Genomic DNA, 15,825 nt, shown 5'->3' on the forward strand with positions numbered 1-15,825 from the left:
CCTCTACAGTAGATACCATTTGAATCTGAGGATTTATATGTTTCTTCAAGTATAAGAAATTTAATCCTATTATTTCTTCATATTTTACCTTTCCTGTGTTTTCATTATTTTCTATTGGGTAGATACTATGGCTTGCAGAACTCTCTTCCATGTCTTAAGTTTTCATCTTTTTCTCACCTTGTCCTTCATTCCCAGACTGTCTTCCAGATATCCAATTTCTTTTATAGCTGCGCCCATTCTTCTATTTATATCTACTGAATTTTCAATTTCAATAATTTTTTACTTCCAAGGTCTGTCTTTGGTTTGTTTTATAACAGACAGTTCCTGATTCATTATTGTGACTCCATCCTATATCTGAAGACACTAATTAAACTTGTATTAAAGTCTTTTCTTATCATTCTATTAACTTTTGCATAGTTGTACCTCTGTTGGGTTGTTATCTATTTTTTCACAGTGGCTGCATGCCAGATGTTAGTGATTTCTAATTGTAGCTCATCTCTGTGCTTTGGATCCTTTGCCAGATCTTTACACTGCCAGGTCCTCAGCTTTCCTTGTGGGAGCTGAGAAACAGCTATTGAGGTTCGTGCTCCCCACTGTTTTCAGTTGAAATGGGGAAAAGGCGGGATGCATGCTGGATGGGATTCCTTAGAGGCTGGTATTCTGGGCTGAGTCATTTTCTCTGGGCACTGTCAGGTTCTGCCTCTCCTTCAGCATGGCTCCTGCTCAAAGACAAATCTGAACGAGTAGAGAGGAGAGTAGGATGCATGCATGGCACAGCCACTGTGGGGATCCCAACGCATTTCCTGTCATTTGCATTGAATCCCTCTTCTCTGCTCCTGGCTTCTACCTGCAGGCATGCGTGCTCAGTCCTGTCCCACTCTTTGCCACCCTATGGACTCTAGCCCACCAGGTTCCTCTGTCCACAGAATTTTCCAGGCAAGGGCCCTGGAGTGGGTTGCCATTTCCTTCTCCAGGGGACCTTCCAGACCCAGGGATCAATACTGCGTCTCCTGCATCTCTGCATTGGTGGTTGGATTCTTTACCACTGAGCCACCTGGGCAGCTCTTCTCCCTGCAGGCAGGGGGAATTCCTGATGAAGCCCCCATGTGCTGCGGCAGTACTTTCCAAAATGGTCCAGCACAAATTCCAGACTACAATTACCCTCTTCAAACTTATCCTTTGTTTTCTTAGACTCTCAGAAATTCTCATAATTTTGATTAGCCAAAATTTTCCCTTTGAATTTATAGAATGGGGTATATATTCCCACACTCACAAAAAAAAAAAAAAAAAAAGCCAAGGCTTAGAATAGAAGGACAGAGTAGGTTGGGGAAGGAGAAAACATTCCTGTGTGCAGTTAGTTTCCCAACAGAAAGGCAAAAACCCCCAATTTTATTTTGGGTTGGTTGTCTTTTTCTTATATCAGTGATATTAACCCATTGTTAGTTATGTTGTAAATACTTATTACGCATGTCTAAGGTACTGCCTGAGATACTGCAATTTTACATTTTTTTGAGGACAAATCTGTCCATTGTTTTACTTCAAGATTTCTGGGTGTTGTGTCATGCTCAAGAGGACTTCCTAATCCAAACTGAAACCTATTTTACTACACAGTGACTTTTAATATTCAATAGTGCAGTCTTTTGTGATTAGATATTTCATGTTTAGATACATATCCATCAGGATTTTAACTTTGTCTGAGATTTCGTGTGTATCCCTTTTCCAAATAGAGCCTTTTATTGCTGTTGTCCCCTTCTGCTCTGCTACCTTGTATTGGTGGGTGGGTATGCAGGAGTTGTGAACATTTGTTAATATTTTTAGTTCATCGGTCACCAAACCATAAAGAACCACACACTTAATCTGAAGTATTTGATGAATTGGACTGTACCACAGTGAGAGTTCTTACCCTTTGAGATGAATGTAGTAACTCTCTAAGATTTGGGGTTATCTCTCTTGGGGACAAGGTGAGTGAGAAGCAGGATCTGTAGATACAGTTAGCCAGAGCATCCACAGAAGCAATTTTTCAGTTTTCCCTTTGAGCACACAGCTAGAATCCATCTCCCTGCTTCCCTCATGACTGGGTACAGCCATGGGACTATGCTTTCCCCAGTGTAATGTGAACAGTATTTATGCCAGGCCCCTAAAAACTCTCACTTATACTCTTCCATCCTCCTTTTTGAGGCTGAATATAGAAGATGAGTTTCCAGGAGATGAGGCCATGAGATGCAAGGATTCTGAGTACCTGTAAGACTGTGAATAGGGCTTGCTAACCAGAAACACTCACCTTGGACTTAAGTAAGAAATAAGCTTCTTTGGTTATTTGTCTAAACTAAGACAGGAGACTTAGGTTTCTAGTAGATATGTTGTACCCAGTTAGGGAAGTTTCCTTCCATTTACCTAATTTACCAAGAGACTTTCTTGTTTAATCAGGAATGGATATTAAATTTTTAAAAAAAAGATTTATTTATTTGATTTTTGGCTGGGCTGGGTCTTCATTGCTGTGTGTGAGCTTTCTCTCTAGTTGCATAGGACAGAGGCTACTCCATGTTGCAGTGCAAGGGCTTCTCATTGCAGTGGCTTCTCCTATTGTGTAGCACAGGCTTTAGGTGATGGGCTTCAGTAGTAACTGCAGCCCGTGGGCTCAGTAGTTGTGGCTCTCAGGCTTTCCAGTGCATGAGCTTAGTAGCTATGGCATGTGGGCTCAGTTGCTTTGTGGCATGTGGGATCTTCCTGGAGCAGGAATCGAACCCATGTCCCCTGCACTGGCAGGGGGGCTCTCAACACTGGACCACCAGAAAAGCTCTGTGTTACATTTTATTAACACATTTTTAACATCTATCAAGGGTATCTTAGACATCTTACCCTTAAATTTCAAAATGTAATAAATTACAACTGTTATATTAACATTGTCCTTAAAATGAACGGTATTGTGCTTAGTCATGGCCTACTCTTTGCAACCCTTTGGATTGTAGTCCAGCAGGCTTCTCTGTCCCTGGGATTTTTCAGGCAGAAATACTGGAGTGGGTTGCCATTTCCTCCTCCAAGGGACTTCCCAAGCCAGGGATCAAACTCACATCTCCTATGTCTTCTACACTGAAGACAGATTCTTTACCCATTCAGTTATGGGGGAAGCCCCAATAGTCCTTAAAACAGAATTATATTTAAAAATTTCATGGCATAGTATTCTTTTAAGAGCAGTTCTGGAAATAACTTTGCTTATAATTTGTTAAAACTCTCCAAATACTTCATTGGTTTATGGTTTTCTTGTTTTATTCTATCTTTGTCCACTTTCCACATTAAGTTTATGCCAGATACAAACTGAGACACTTTTCAGATTTTTCCTTGGTCTTGAACAACTGAGGTCATGAGTCACTGGGGACTGTCTTTTTGGAAAATACATTTTTTTTAAACTATAGTTCTTATTTTTTCTATGGTTATTGGTCGACTCAGTTACTTACAAGTGAAACATCTTTCTACTTTGGAGTTTTCTGGGCCATAGTTTTTCCAACTTATATCGAGTTAATGAGCAAGCAACTGAAAGCATACCTGTATTCCTGCACAATATGTTTGGTGTTCTTGATGTACAATTTTACCTATTTAAGTGTTTTATAACTTAAGTCTTACTGTGGATAAAAAGGAACCTGGGTTCTTATAGATAATCTACATCTTTTTTTTTTAACTAATTGGAAAAATGTACATATTGAACTTATCCATGTTAAAACTTCTGAATTCTAAAATTATCACAAATATGAGAGCTTAACTAATAGAAACTGGCAAACTTCTGTCTTTAAATATTTTAATTTTGTTATTGTTTAGTCATTAAGTCTGACTCTACCAGACTGGACAGTAGCACGTCAGGCTTCCCTGTCCTTCACTATCTCCTGAAGTTTGCTGAAACTCATGTCCATTGAGTCACTAGTGCTATTCAACATCTCATCTTTTGTAGCTATATGTGAAAATGAAGTGTCTTATTAAAATGACATGGTGGTTTACACTTCTTGATTATCTGTATTTTTGGAATTAGCTGCCAAATTGAAACTTGATATGACCATTGAGTAACCTTTATATGACTTACTTTAGGTATTTAAAGATGCATTTTCTTTTTTTTCCCTAATCATCTCATTATTAAAACCGAAGTTATATATTTTTATGTGTATTGTGTATTTTATGTGTAAAGTGAATTCATTCATTAGGAGGCTATCTAATATCATCTCTGGTGTATCTCAATACAGTTCAGAATATGGACTTTGGCCTAGCTCTGTGACATTTGGCAAGCATCTTAACCTCTCTGTATTTCAGCTCCCTCAAATGTAAAGTGAGGATAAATATGCTACCTGCTTGATAGGATTTTTCCAAGGGTTAAGAGTTCAAAATGAAAAGTTACTAGAACATTCCTGGGGAAAATATGACTACTGTGAAGAGTAAATAAATAAAAAAAAATGCTGGGAAAGATTGAAGGTGGGAGGAGAAGGGGACGACAGAGGATGTGATGTTTGGATGACATCACTGACTCAATGGAGATGAGTCTGGGTAAACTCTGGGAGTTTGTCATGGACAGGGAGGTCTGGCATGCTGCAGTCCATAGGGTCTCAAATAGTCGGACATGACTGAGCAGCTGAACTGAACTGATTTTTATTATAATCTAGGAGAAATCACAGGCACCTCTCTGAAAATCTTTTGCTGATTTTCTTCTCATTATGAGAGTGTCCTTTATGCTAAGGAACATTCTATAAATTATCATAATCTTATTCTAAACCTCGTGATATAGGTATCATTACACTCTGTAAGAAAAACTAAGAAACATGAAATAACTGTTCAAATTCACAAAGCAGTAAAAGGCAGAATTGGGATTTGAATCCAGGTTTGTCTGACACCAAAGTCATGCTCTTTTCATTACATTACTCAGCCTGCTGCTACCTCTCTCTGTAAAACCCACCACAATCACCTCTTTCTGCCATCAACCAGAGCAGAGCAGTTAGTATTTCTTTTGGAATACTGAAAATAATTATCCAGCAGTGTACACCTCTGTACTGTCATTAAACTCCTGGTATCTGATGACATTAATGATTTATTTCTGCTTCTTTTAGCTTACCCCAGATAATGTGTCAATCAATACTCAGTCTTTTAGTTTTCTCTATGCCATGCCCCTCAGCTTCCAGTTTCAAATAGGTGGTTAAGGATGCTGTCTACTGAGACAACACTAAAAGTCTACTGTAATCAAAACAGCACAGTTCTGACATAAAAACAGACATATAGATGAGTGGAACAGAATAGAGTCCAGAAATAAACCCACACACCTAAGGTCAATTAATCTTCAACAAAGGCAGCAAAAATACACAAGAGAGAAAAGACAGTCTCTTCAATAAATGGTGCTGGGAAAGCTGGACAGCTACATGTAAATCAATGAGATTAGAACACTCCTATATACCACATCTAAGAATAAACTCAAAATGGTTTAAAGACCTAAATATAAGACATTACCATAAGTATCCTGGAAGAGAAGAGAGGCAAAACATTCCTGGACATAAATCATACCAACATTTTCTTAGATCAGTCTCTTAAGGCGAAATAAATAAAAGCAAAAATAAACAAATGGGACCTAATCAAACTTAGAAGGTTTTGCACAGCAAAGGAAACCATCAACAAAATGAAAGTACATTCTATGAAATGGGAGAAAATGCTTTTAAATGATGCAACAAACAAAGGTTTAATTTCCGAAACACACAAAGTTCATAAAACTCAGCATCAAAAAAAAAAAAAAAAACCCAACAAAAAAACACAACTTAATCAAAAAATTATCATAAGACCTAAATAGACATTTCTCCAAAGAAGACAAATGAACAATTTTTACTCTATCTGGCATCTGGATTACACTTCACAGTTGATCCATTTTTTTGCATAAATTACCCCTTTAATCCATTATAATAATCTTCAGCTTAAAAGTTATATTTTTATTATGAGAGAAAAAATTGAAGCTTAAGGGTGGTATATCACTTGTCCAAGACCACAAAGCTAATCAATGGGAAAGTAAAATACATTACTTTACTCCCAGTTCTTAATGGGAGAATTAAACAATCTATGTTCTTTGAGATTCTTCCCTATATGCTCTATTCACTCTGAAGCACAGCATTGAGAAGTTTCCAGGAAAGGATATTTGCTGTTTTCCCATATCTCATAGGTGTCAAATAAAATAAAGGCTTAAATTAAGTAGCAAGAATGATTTAGGTTAGATATTAACTGGGTGGCTGATGCTGATGAGACTGGAAAAGATGACCAAAGGATACTTTGAGATAATCTGTCTTGAAAAAACAGTATGGGTTGGATTCCATTCCAGTACATGCCTGGGGGTGCAAGAAGTAATTCAATGAATCCTTGTGAATTATTTGAAAGCAGTTTATAAATTGGATGATTTAATGGAGTTTCTTCGAGTTCTCTGATTCTGTAACAAATATTCTACCGAATGGATTTATACTACTGAAAGTTGCTCTCTGGTGTATGGGGATGGGTCTTGTTTTCTTGACCCCTTCATCTGTGATCTCTGGAAAATGCAGATCCCCTATTCAATTTCATTTCATACCCTCAGGGTTAAGGCCTCAGGGAAGAGGTCAGAGATGATCTAACTTACCTGGGGTCCTGAGCTGCTTCCTGGGCAGTTAGCTTTCCATCCACTGTTGATTTGATTTCACTCTGCACCCCAGGGAAATTTTAAGGATATACAATTTTGGTCTGAGTGTCGTTCAATTTCCAACCTTTATGGGATGTCAGATCATGTAGGATCATGGCATCTGGTCCCACCACTTCATGGCAAATACATGGGGAAACAGTGGAAACAGTGAGAGACTTTATATTTTGGGGCTCCAAAATCACTGCGGATGGTGATTGCAGCCATGAAACTAAAAGACGCTTACTCCTTGGAAGGAAAGTTATGACCAATCTAGACAGCATATTAAAAAGCAGAGACATTACTTTGTCAACAAAGACCTGTCTAGACAAGGCTATGGTTTTTCCAGTGGTCATGTATGGATGTGAGAGTTGGACTGTGAAGAAATCTGAGTGCTGAAGAATTGATGTTTTTGAACTGTGGTGTTGGAGAAGACTCTTGAGAGTCCCTTGGATTGCAAGGAGATCCAACCAGTCCATCCTAAAGGAGATCAGTCCTGGGTGTTCATTGGAAGGACTGATGCTGAAGCTGAAACTCCAGTACTTTGGCCACCTGATGCGAAGAGCTGACTCACTTGAAAAGACCCTGATGCTGGGAAAGGTTGAGGGCAGGAGGAGAAGAGGAGGACAGAGGATGAGATGGTTGGATGGCATCACCGACTCAATGGACATGAGTTTGGGTAGGCTCCGGGAGTTGGTGATGGACAGGGAGGCCTGGTGTGCTGCGATTCATGGGGTCACAAAGAGTTGGACACGACTGAGAGACTGAACTGAACTGAACTGAAGAGATGGGATGTCAGTGCTGAAGCATAAAGAAAGGACAGGTAGCTGGCTTAAGACAGTAAACCTAAAAGGAAGACACCTAGTGGGGAAAATAAAATTATCTGGGTATTTATCCAGATGCTGTCACAATCAGATACCTGCCTTAGAGCAGCATCTGTAGGGTATTAAATCCATGTGATTTCGCTCATGCTGGAAAGTCCCTTCTCTCCTCAACAGAAGCGTCATCTGTATATCTTAAATTGATCCTGTGCATGTTAAGTTGCTTCAGTCATGTTTGACTGTTTGCGACCCCATGGACTATAGCCCGCCAGACTCCTCTGTCCATGGGACTCTCCAGGCAAGAATACTCGAATGGGTTTCCATGCCCTCCTCCAGGGGATATTCGCAACCTGAGGATCAAAGCCACACCTTTTATGCCTCCTGCATTGCCAGGTGAGCTTCCTTACCATTCATTTCAGTTCAGTTCAGTTCAGTCACGTCCAACTCTTTGCGACCCCATGGACTGTGCATGTCAGGCCTCCCTGTCCACCACCAACTCCCAGAGTTTACTCAAACTCATGTCCATTGAGTCAGTAATGCCATCCAACCAAATCATCCTCTGTCGTCGCCTTCTCCTCCTGCCTTCAATCTTTCCCAGCATCAGGGTCTTTTGAAATGAGTCAGCTCTTTGCATCAGGTTGCCAAAGTATTCAGCTTCAACATTAGTCCTTCCAATAAACACTCAGGACTGATCTCCTTTAGGATGGACTGGCTGGATCTCCTTGCAGTCCAAGGGACTCTCAAGAGTCTCCTCCAACACCACAGTTCAAAAGCATCAATTCCTCAGAGCTCAGCTTTCTTTATAGTCCAACTCTCACATCCATACATGACTACTGGGAAAACCATAGCCTTGACTAGATGGACCTTTGTTGACAAAGTAATGTCTCTGCTTTTTAATATGCTGTCTAGGTTGGTCATAACTTTCCTCCAAGGAATAAGAAGCTTCTTTTAATTTCATGGCTGCAGTCACCACCTGCAGTGATTTTGGAGTCCCCCAAATAAAGTCAGCCACTGTTTCCAATGTTTCCCCATCTATTTCCCATGAAGTGATGGGACTGGATGCCATGATCTTAGTTTTCTGAATGTTGAGCTTTAAGTCAACTTTTTCACTCTTCTCTTTCACTTTCATCAAGAGGCTCTTTAGTTCTTCACTTTCCGCCATAAGGGTGGTGTCATCTGCATATCTGAGGTTATTGATATTTCTCCCGGCAATCTTGATTCCAGCTTGTGCTTCTTCCAGCCCAGCATTTCTCATGATGTACTCTGCATATAAGTTAAATAAGCAGGGTCGCAATATATAGCATTGACGTACTCCTTTTCGTATTCGGAACCAGTCTGTTGTTCCATGTCCAGTTCTAACTGTTGCTTCCTGACCTGCATACCGATTTCTCAAGAGGCAGGTCAGGTGGTCTGGTATTCCCATCTCTTTCAGAATTTTCCACAGTTTATTGTGATCTACATAGTCAAAGGCTTTGGCATAGTCAATAAAGCAGAAATAGACATTTTTTTCTGGAATTCTCTTTACCATTAGTGCTCAGATGACCCTGTAGCATGAGTGTTAGTTGTTCAATCATGCCTGAATCTTTGTGACCCCATGGACTGTAGCCTATCAGGCTCCTCTGTCTATGGAATTCTCTAGGCAAGAACACTGGAGTGAGTAGCCATACTGTTCTCCAGTGGATCTTTCTGACCCAGGCTTCAAACCCAGGTCTCCTGCATTGCAGGCATATTTGTTACTGTCTGAGCCACCAGGAAACTAATTCTGTTTCCCTGATGTGTTTAAATCTATGTGTTTTAGTTTCTTCTTTCTTCAAAAGAAAGAATTAAAACTTCCCACCTCACAGTGTTAGAGAGCTAAGTAATGGAGCTTTCTGAAAGGTATCATGCATTTCACTTTAAAGACCCTTTCAAGACCCTTTCAAGAGAATATTGAAATTAAGGAAAAACTATTGTAAAACTCATCTAACAAAATACTTCCTAAAAATCAAGGTAATGCATTATATGCAAAGAAAAATGGTAATCAATTCATAAGTAATGTGCATCTGAAACTCAAAAAGATAAAAAAGAAAATATTTTTTTTTAAAAAATTACTGCTTCTCACCCACATATCCTTTCTTTCCTGTGTCTTTGAACTCCCCTCAATGGGGGGCCCTGACTTCCAACACTGTATCTGACAAGTGAAGAACTGGGTTTAGAAGGGCAGTCACCAAAAGATTGTTTTAGCAAAGAGCCCAGCTTTTCCAACAGGCCCGCACTGTGAACCTGGAGTAGTGATCACACTGCTCCTGCCTAATGTGGGACATTTAGCTTCTGGAAGTCCACAGAGGAGAATGCAGGGCTGGGGAGGGTATTCAGTGATGATGCTGTTCCATCAACCCTGTTACTGTGCAGATAACAAAACTGAAGCCAAGACATAATCCATTTTTTTTCTCTTTTAAATTTCAGAGTTAAATTCTTCATTGAAGAATGCAATGAAAAGTAAGGTGAAAAAGGCAAGGGTGTACCCACGTATCTCACACTCAGGGTGTGACTGTTTGCAAGCAGATGTGCCTTCAGATGGCCCACCAGGTCTACAGAGTCTATAGAAAAATGAAAGATCACTCCATACCAAGTATCGTCTCAGTAAGTACATGGGGTTAAGGCCAACAGAGTTAGCTTCACGCTTAGCAGATCCCCATTCTTGGCAGAACTCTCTGCTAAGCCCAGATAACATCACATAACATTAGAATCTTCCCTCCAAAGATCTGCCTGTCTACCTCTTCAGGGCAGCAGGAGGCTTCCATTGGCAGCTCTAATCGGCGCAAGATCAACACAAATCCACACATGTCAATCACTCTGTTTTCACCTACTCTAGATTGCTTTCTTTCAGATTTAATTGTCTGAATTTTAGTGTCTGTGATAAGAACTCAGGGGTCATATCACACACCTCCGGAATCCTTCCACTGATTATGGACTGTGCCCGGCAAGTGACGACAGTAGGATTTAGGCAATTACGAGTGCAGGATTTTCTGGCCCTGTCAGGATCTTCACAGAGAACATCATGCTGTGCACATTCGCATGGAGCTGGCTTGATTTCGCAATTTTTTACACCCTATTGTAAAATACTGCTATCGCCAACAAGGTCCCTGTCCAAGAATGCTTTGATGTTTTACTGGAATAAGTGGCAGCATTCAGGCTTTAAGCATCAAAAGTAGAAATACACATTTTTCTTTTTTATTCTGTAAGATTTAACACATCAATTATAAGCTTAATCACAAAAGAGGATGGTGAACAAAATGTGCTGTTATGGAATTATGAAAATGGTTTAATATTTTATATGATTTAGAATGTTTCTACAAAGAAAAAATAATTATATTTCTGAATCATGTGTTTAAAGGATCCCACCGAATGTTGTGGGGCTTACTGGGCCTCTGAGAGGCTTTGTGACACTGGATTGTAGGGCACCCCTTGAACCCAATGATGACAGGAAACACTGACTTCAAGGTTTGGGGCCATCTTGATGTTTTACGGTTCCTTGAAAGCTCTAAACTCATAATTAAAAATGGATCACCAAGGCCTGGGGCATGATTCCAACATTAGTTTTGTTTTGAAAGTCCAGGTCTAGAACCGGAATGCTTCAGAAATCCACTTGAGGAGTTGAATAAAAGGCAGGTGGTCCTTTAGGAGGAGAGGAGGCTGGGGTACCTTACTGTTATTAACACTCCTATGATTTCTGGTTCTTCTGTGTTTTCCTCAGTGTGACTAACTAAAATGCTCTTTGTTCTTTGTTCCAGACTCAGAGACATCCCTGCCACGCAGCACACAGATTTATAACTCTGGGCAAAGGTTTCAACAAATACGATTTCTTCACTCCAAAGTCCATCTATGTGTATTGCCTGAAATACAGAGCGGTGCGTGATTGTCTGCTGGTCTCTAATCCCAGAAGCCTTGGCAGCAGAGGCAGGACGAGTTCCTATAACTCTGGAGACAGAGATGGCTCACACAGGCTGGTGCTGTGTAAGGGCATTCATGGAATCTATTGTTCTTTTTTCAAACTGACATAGTGTCTACACCGACACAGCCCAGAAAAAAGAAACTATTGTAAATGAAAGATCTAAAATTTGTCTATTGTAAATGAAAAGATCATAACCCAAAGATTGGTGAAAACATGCTCCTTATCCAGAGAGTCCACGGTAATGTTTCAATTGAAGAGTTTCACTCAGAGAAAAAGAATGGGTTCAAACAACAAACAAAAGACAACAAGATAAGGGGATTAGGTTTGATGGTCTTAAACACACAAGGACGAAGACAAAACTTCTGATTCCATATCAGTGACCTGGGTACATGATGTGGGATGTAAATCAGAATCTTCAAAGGCTATATTACACTTTCCCATCCACCTCTTCCATGAAGACAGGCAATAGGGAGGTACTTAAATTTCTTCATGTCCTATGGGTGTCACTGAGCAATTTCTTTCTTAAGCATCTCCCATGAATATGGCTGAAATAACAAGTAAAACTCACTCGGGTGCCCAACTGGAGGAATGTACTTCTAACGTCCAAAGTCCATGTGACAATGTTATCTGAAAAACATTTGACATGAACCCAATGCAATGATACTAAACTCACTCTAATGAGCAGTCCTATAAAAGGCATCCATTTTGGAACCCAGGCCAGATATGAGTGAAACTCAAAAATAAGTATGACAATCTGACTTTACCACAAGGCCTTACGGCAGAGTCCTGGTATGGTGTTAACCTCTGGATTACCCAATCTTGGGAAGGAGCCAACTGGCCTATAGAACTCCTGAAAATGAAACACTACCCATCATAGGTGGGAAAGTACGTCTGCCTAAGTAACTCTGATAAGAGGCCCTCAAAAACGGAAAACCACAAAAACGGCAACAATACTATAGCTCTTGAGAAGTTCCTTGTCTAGTGGGGAAAGGAGATAAAATATAAAAAGCTTGGGACTTCCCTGGAGGCCCAGTGATTAAGAATCTGCCAGCCAATGCAGGGGACATGGGTTCAATCCATATTCTGGGAAGATTCCGCATGTCTTAAGAGAACTAAGCTCATCTGTTACAACTACTAAACTCTGTGTTTCTAGAGCCTGTGCTACATAACAAGAGAGGCTACTGCAAGGAGAAGCCCAGGAATCTGAAGTAGAAAAAGCCTGTGTGTAGCAAGGCAGACCCAGTGCAGCCAAATAAAAAAAAAAAACACACAACATTTTTTTAATGTTGTTGTTGTTCAGTAGCGTCTGACTCTGCAACCTGATGGACTGTAGTACGTAGGGCTTCCCTGTCCTTCACCAACTCCAAGCGCTTGCTCAAACTCATGTGCATTGAGTTTGTAATGCCATCCAACCATCTTGTGCTCTGATATTCCCTTCTCCTCCTGCCTTCAATCTTTCCCAGCATCAGGATCTTTTCCAATTAGTGGGCTTTTCGCATCAGGTGGCCAAAGTACTGGAGCTTCAGCTTCAGCATCAGTCCTTCCAATGAATACTCAGGATTGATCTTTAGGTTTGATCTCCTTGCTGTCCGAGGGACTCCCAAGAGTCGTCTCCAATACCACAGTTTGAAAGCATCAGTTCTTCAGTGCTCAGCTTTTTTTTATGGTTCAACTCTCACATCCACACATGACTACTGGAAAAACCACAGCTTTCACTATACAGACCTTTGTTGGCAAGGTGATGTCTCTGTTCTTTAATACACTGTCTAGCTTTGTCATAGCCTTTCTTCCAAGGAGCAAGCATCTTTTAATTCCATGGATGCAGTCACGATCTGCAGTGATTTTGGAGCCCAAGAGTATAAAGTCTGTCACTGTTTCCACTGGTTCTCCATCTATTTGCCATCAAATGATGGAACCAGATGCCATGATCTTTGTTTTTTTGAATGTTGAGTTTTAAGCTAGCTTTTTCACTCTCCTCATCAAGAGAGGAACTCTTTAGTTCCTCTTGACTTTCTGCCATAAGGGTGGTGTCATTACATATCTGAGGTTGTTGATATTTCTCCCTTACAATCTTGAGTCCAGCTTGTGTTTCATTCAGCCCAGTATTTCACATGATGTACTCTGAATAAAATTAAATAAGCAGGGTGACAATATTCAGCCTTGACATACTCCTTTCCCAATCTGGAACCAGTCTGTTGTTCTGGTTCTAACTGTTGTTTCTTGACCTGTATACAGATTTCTCAGGAGGCAGGTAAGGTAGTCTGGTATTTTCATCTCTTGAAGAATTTCTCACCATCTGTTGTGATTCACACAGTTAAAAGCTTTAGCATAGTCAATGAAGCAGAAGTAAATATTTTTCTGGAATTCTCTTGCTTTTTCTATGATCCAATGGATGTTCATAATTTGATCTCTGGTTCCTTTGCCTTTTTAAATGCAGCTTGAACATTTGGAAGTTCTCGGTTCACGTACTGTTGAAGCCTACCTTGGAGGATTTTGAACATTACTTTGCTAGTGTGTGAGATGAGTGCAATTGTGCCATAGTTGGAGCATTCTTTGGCATTCACTTTCTTTGATATTGGAATGAAAGCTGACTTTTCCAATCCTGTGGCCACTGCTGAGTTTTCCAAATTTGCTGGCCTATTGAGGGCAGCACTTTCACAGCATCATCTTATAGGATTTGAAATAGCTCAACTGGAATTCCATCACCTCCACTAGCTTTGTTTGTAGTGATGCTTCCTAAGGCCCACTTGACCTCACACTCCAAGATGTCTGGCTCTAGGTGAGTGACCACACCATCATGGTTATCTGAGTCATTAAGATATTTTTTGTATAGTTCTTCTGTGTATTCTTGCCACCTCTTCTTGGTATCTTCTGCTTCGGTTAGGTCCATACCTTTCTGACCTTTGTTGTACCCATCTTTGCACGAAGTGTTCCCTTGGTCTCTCTAATTTTCCTGAAGAGATCTCTAGTTTTTCCCATTCTGTTGTCTTCCTCTATTTCTTTTCATGGCATGGCAACCCACTCCAGTACTCCTGCCTAGAGATCCCATGGTAGACAAGTCTGGCAATCTACAGTCCATGGGGTCTCAAAGAGTTGGACATGACTGAAAGAAAGCATGCACGCACAGAGAAACGTTTACATTTCCTGTAAAGTGATCTGAGTTGGGTGAGCTGAAAGTTGGAGAATGGACTCTATCTGGCTGCTTGGAGAGCTCAAGGCCATAAAAGTGTGTGCTGTCATTTTAAAAAATATATATATATTTATTTATTTGGCTTTGCTGAGTCTTAGTTGTGGCTAATGGGATCTTTCAGTCTTTAGTTGTCACATGTAAACTGTTAGTTGTGGCACATGGGATCTGGTTCCCTAACCGGGGATTGAACCTAGGCCCCTGGCATTGGGAGCATGGAGTCTTAACCACTGGACCACCAGGGAAGTTCTTGAATGTCATCTTCTAACTGCCTGGTAAAGCTGTTTATTTTTCATGGGTTAGTTAGTGTATATCCAGGACAGGATCTGACTAGCCTAATCATGAAAAAACTCAGTTGTGTATTAGAAACTTCTTATCCTTCTTTCTTTTCTCATTGGAAATATTCATGGGTCCATTACTGCTCTGGACTCAAGAGGGAAAATAAGCTCAGAAAGACAAACTGCAGGCTGAGGTTATGCCAAGCATATCCTCTGGATATCTTATAGTGGGTTTCTTAAGAGAGGCATGATTTGTTGTTCAGTAAGGGCCACACTCTAGGATTTTACCCTGAATTTGGATACAATGCAGGATCACTTCAATTATCTTGGAAATGAGAGTGGTGGTAGCCAGTGGAGAGACTCTTGGAGTTAAAGACAGAAACATTATCTAAAGCCACTTTCAGTTTGTAGATAAATAAATATGCACCAACTGATAGGATCATGCAGATTTTCTCATCAGACCTGCTAATGTAGTAAATTAAACAGTTTTTAACAGTTCTGTTGAGATGTAATTCACATACTATACAATTCACTCAATTAAAGCATATGATTCAATAATTTTTAGCATAATCACATAATTGTATAGCCATCACAATTTAATTTTATAATATTTTCATCACACCAGAAAGAAACCCTATATCTGTTAGCCATCACTATCCAATGTCCCTATTTCATGCCCAGCCCTAAGAAACCACTAATCTACTTTGTGTCTTGATTGATCTGCCTATTACAGACATTTCATATAAATAGAATTATATAATATTATATTTTGTGACTGGCTTCTTTAATATATCACAGTGTTTTCAAGGTTCATCCTGTTGTGGCATCTAACAAGGGCTCATTCTTCATTACTGTCAAAAAAGTTCCTTTGTATGAATACAATACTCTCTGTTTTATGGAGTTATCATTGGTTGGACATTTGGATTATTTCCACTGTTTGGCTACTA

At 40.0% G+C, this 15,825-nt stretch overlaps 1 protein-coding gene across 1 annotated transcript in view; it reads left to right on the forward strand.

The window, feature by feature from the left end:
- The window catches only part of TDRD15 (tudor domain containing 15), a 90,088-nt gene that overhangs the window by 14,283 nt on the left and 59,980 nt on the right, over positions 1 to 15,825 (forward strand). Inside the window, exons 2-3 of the mRNA XM_069582658.1 lie at positions 9,925 to 10,101; positions 11,253 to 11,475. The gene's annotated coding sequence lies outside the window, so the exon portion shown is untranslated. The remainder of the gene's footprint in view (positions 1 to 9,924; positions 10,102 to 11,252; positions 11,476 to 15,825) is intronic.

Source organism: Ovis canadensis, chromosome 3 (assembly GCF_042477335.2).
Source record: "Ovis canadensis isolate MfBH-ARS-UI-01 breed Bighorn chromosome 3, ARS-UI_OviCan_v2, whole genome shotgun sequence".
Taxonomy (NCBI): domain Eukaryota; kingdom Metazoa; phylum Chordata; class Mammalia; order Artiodactyla; family Bovidae; genus Ovis; species Ovis canadensis.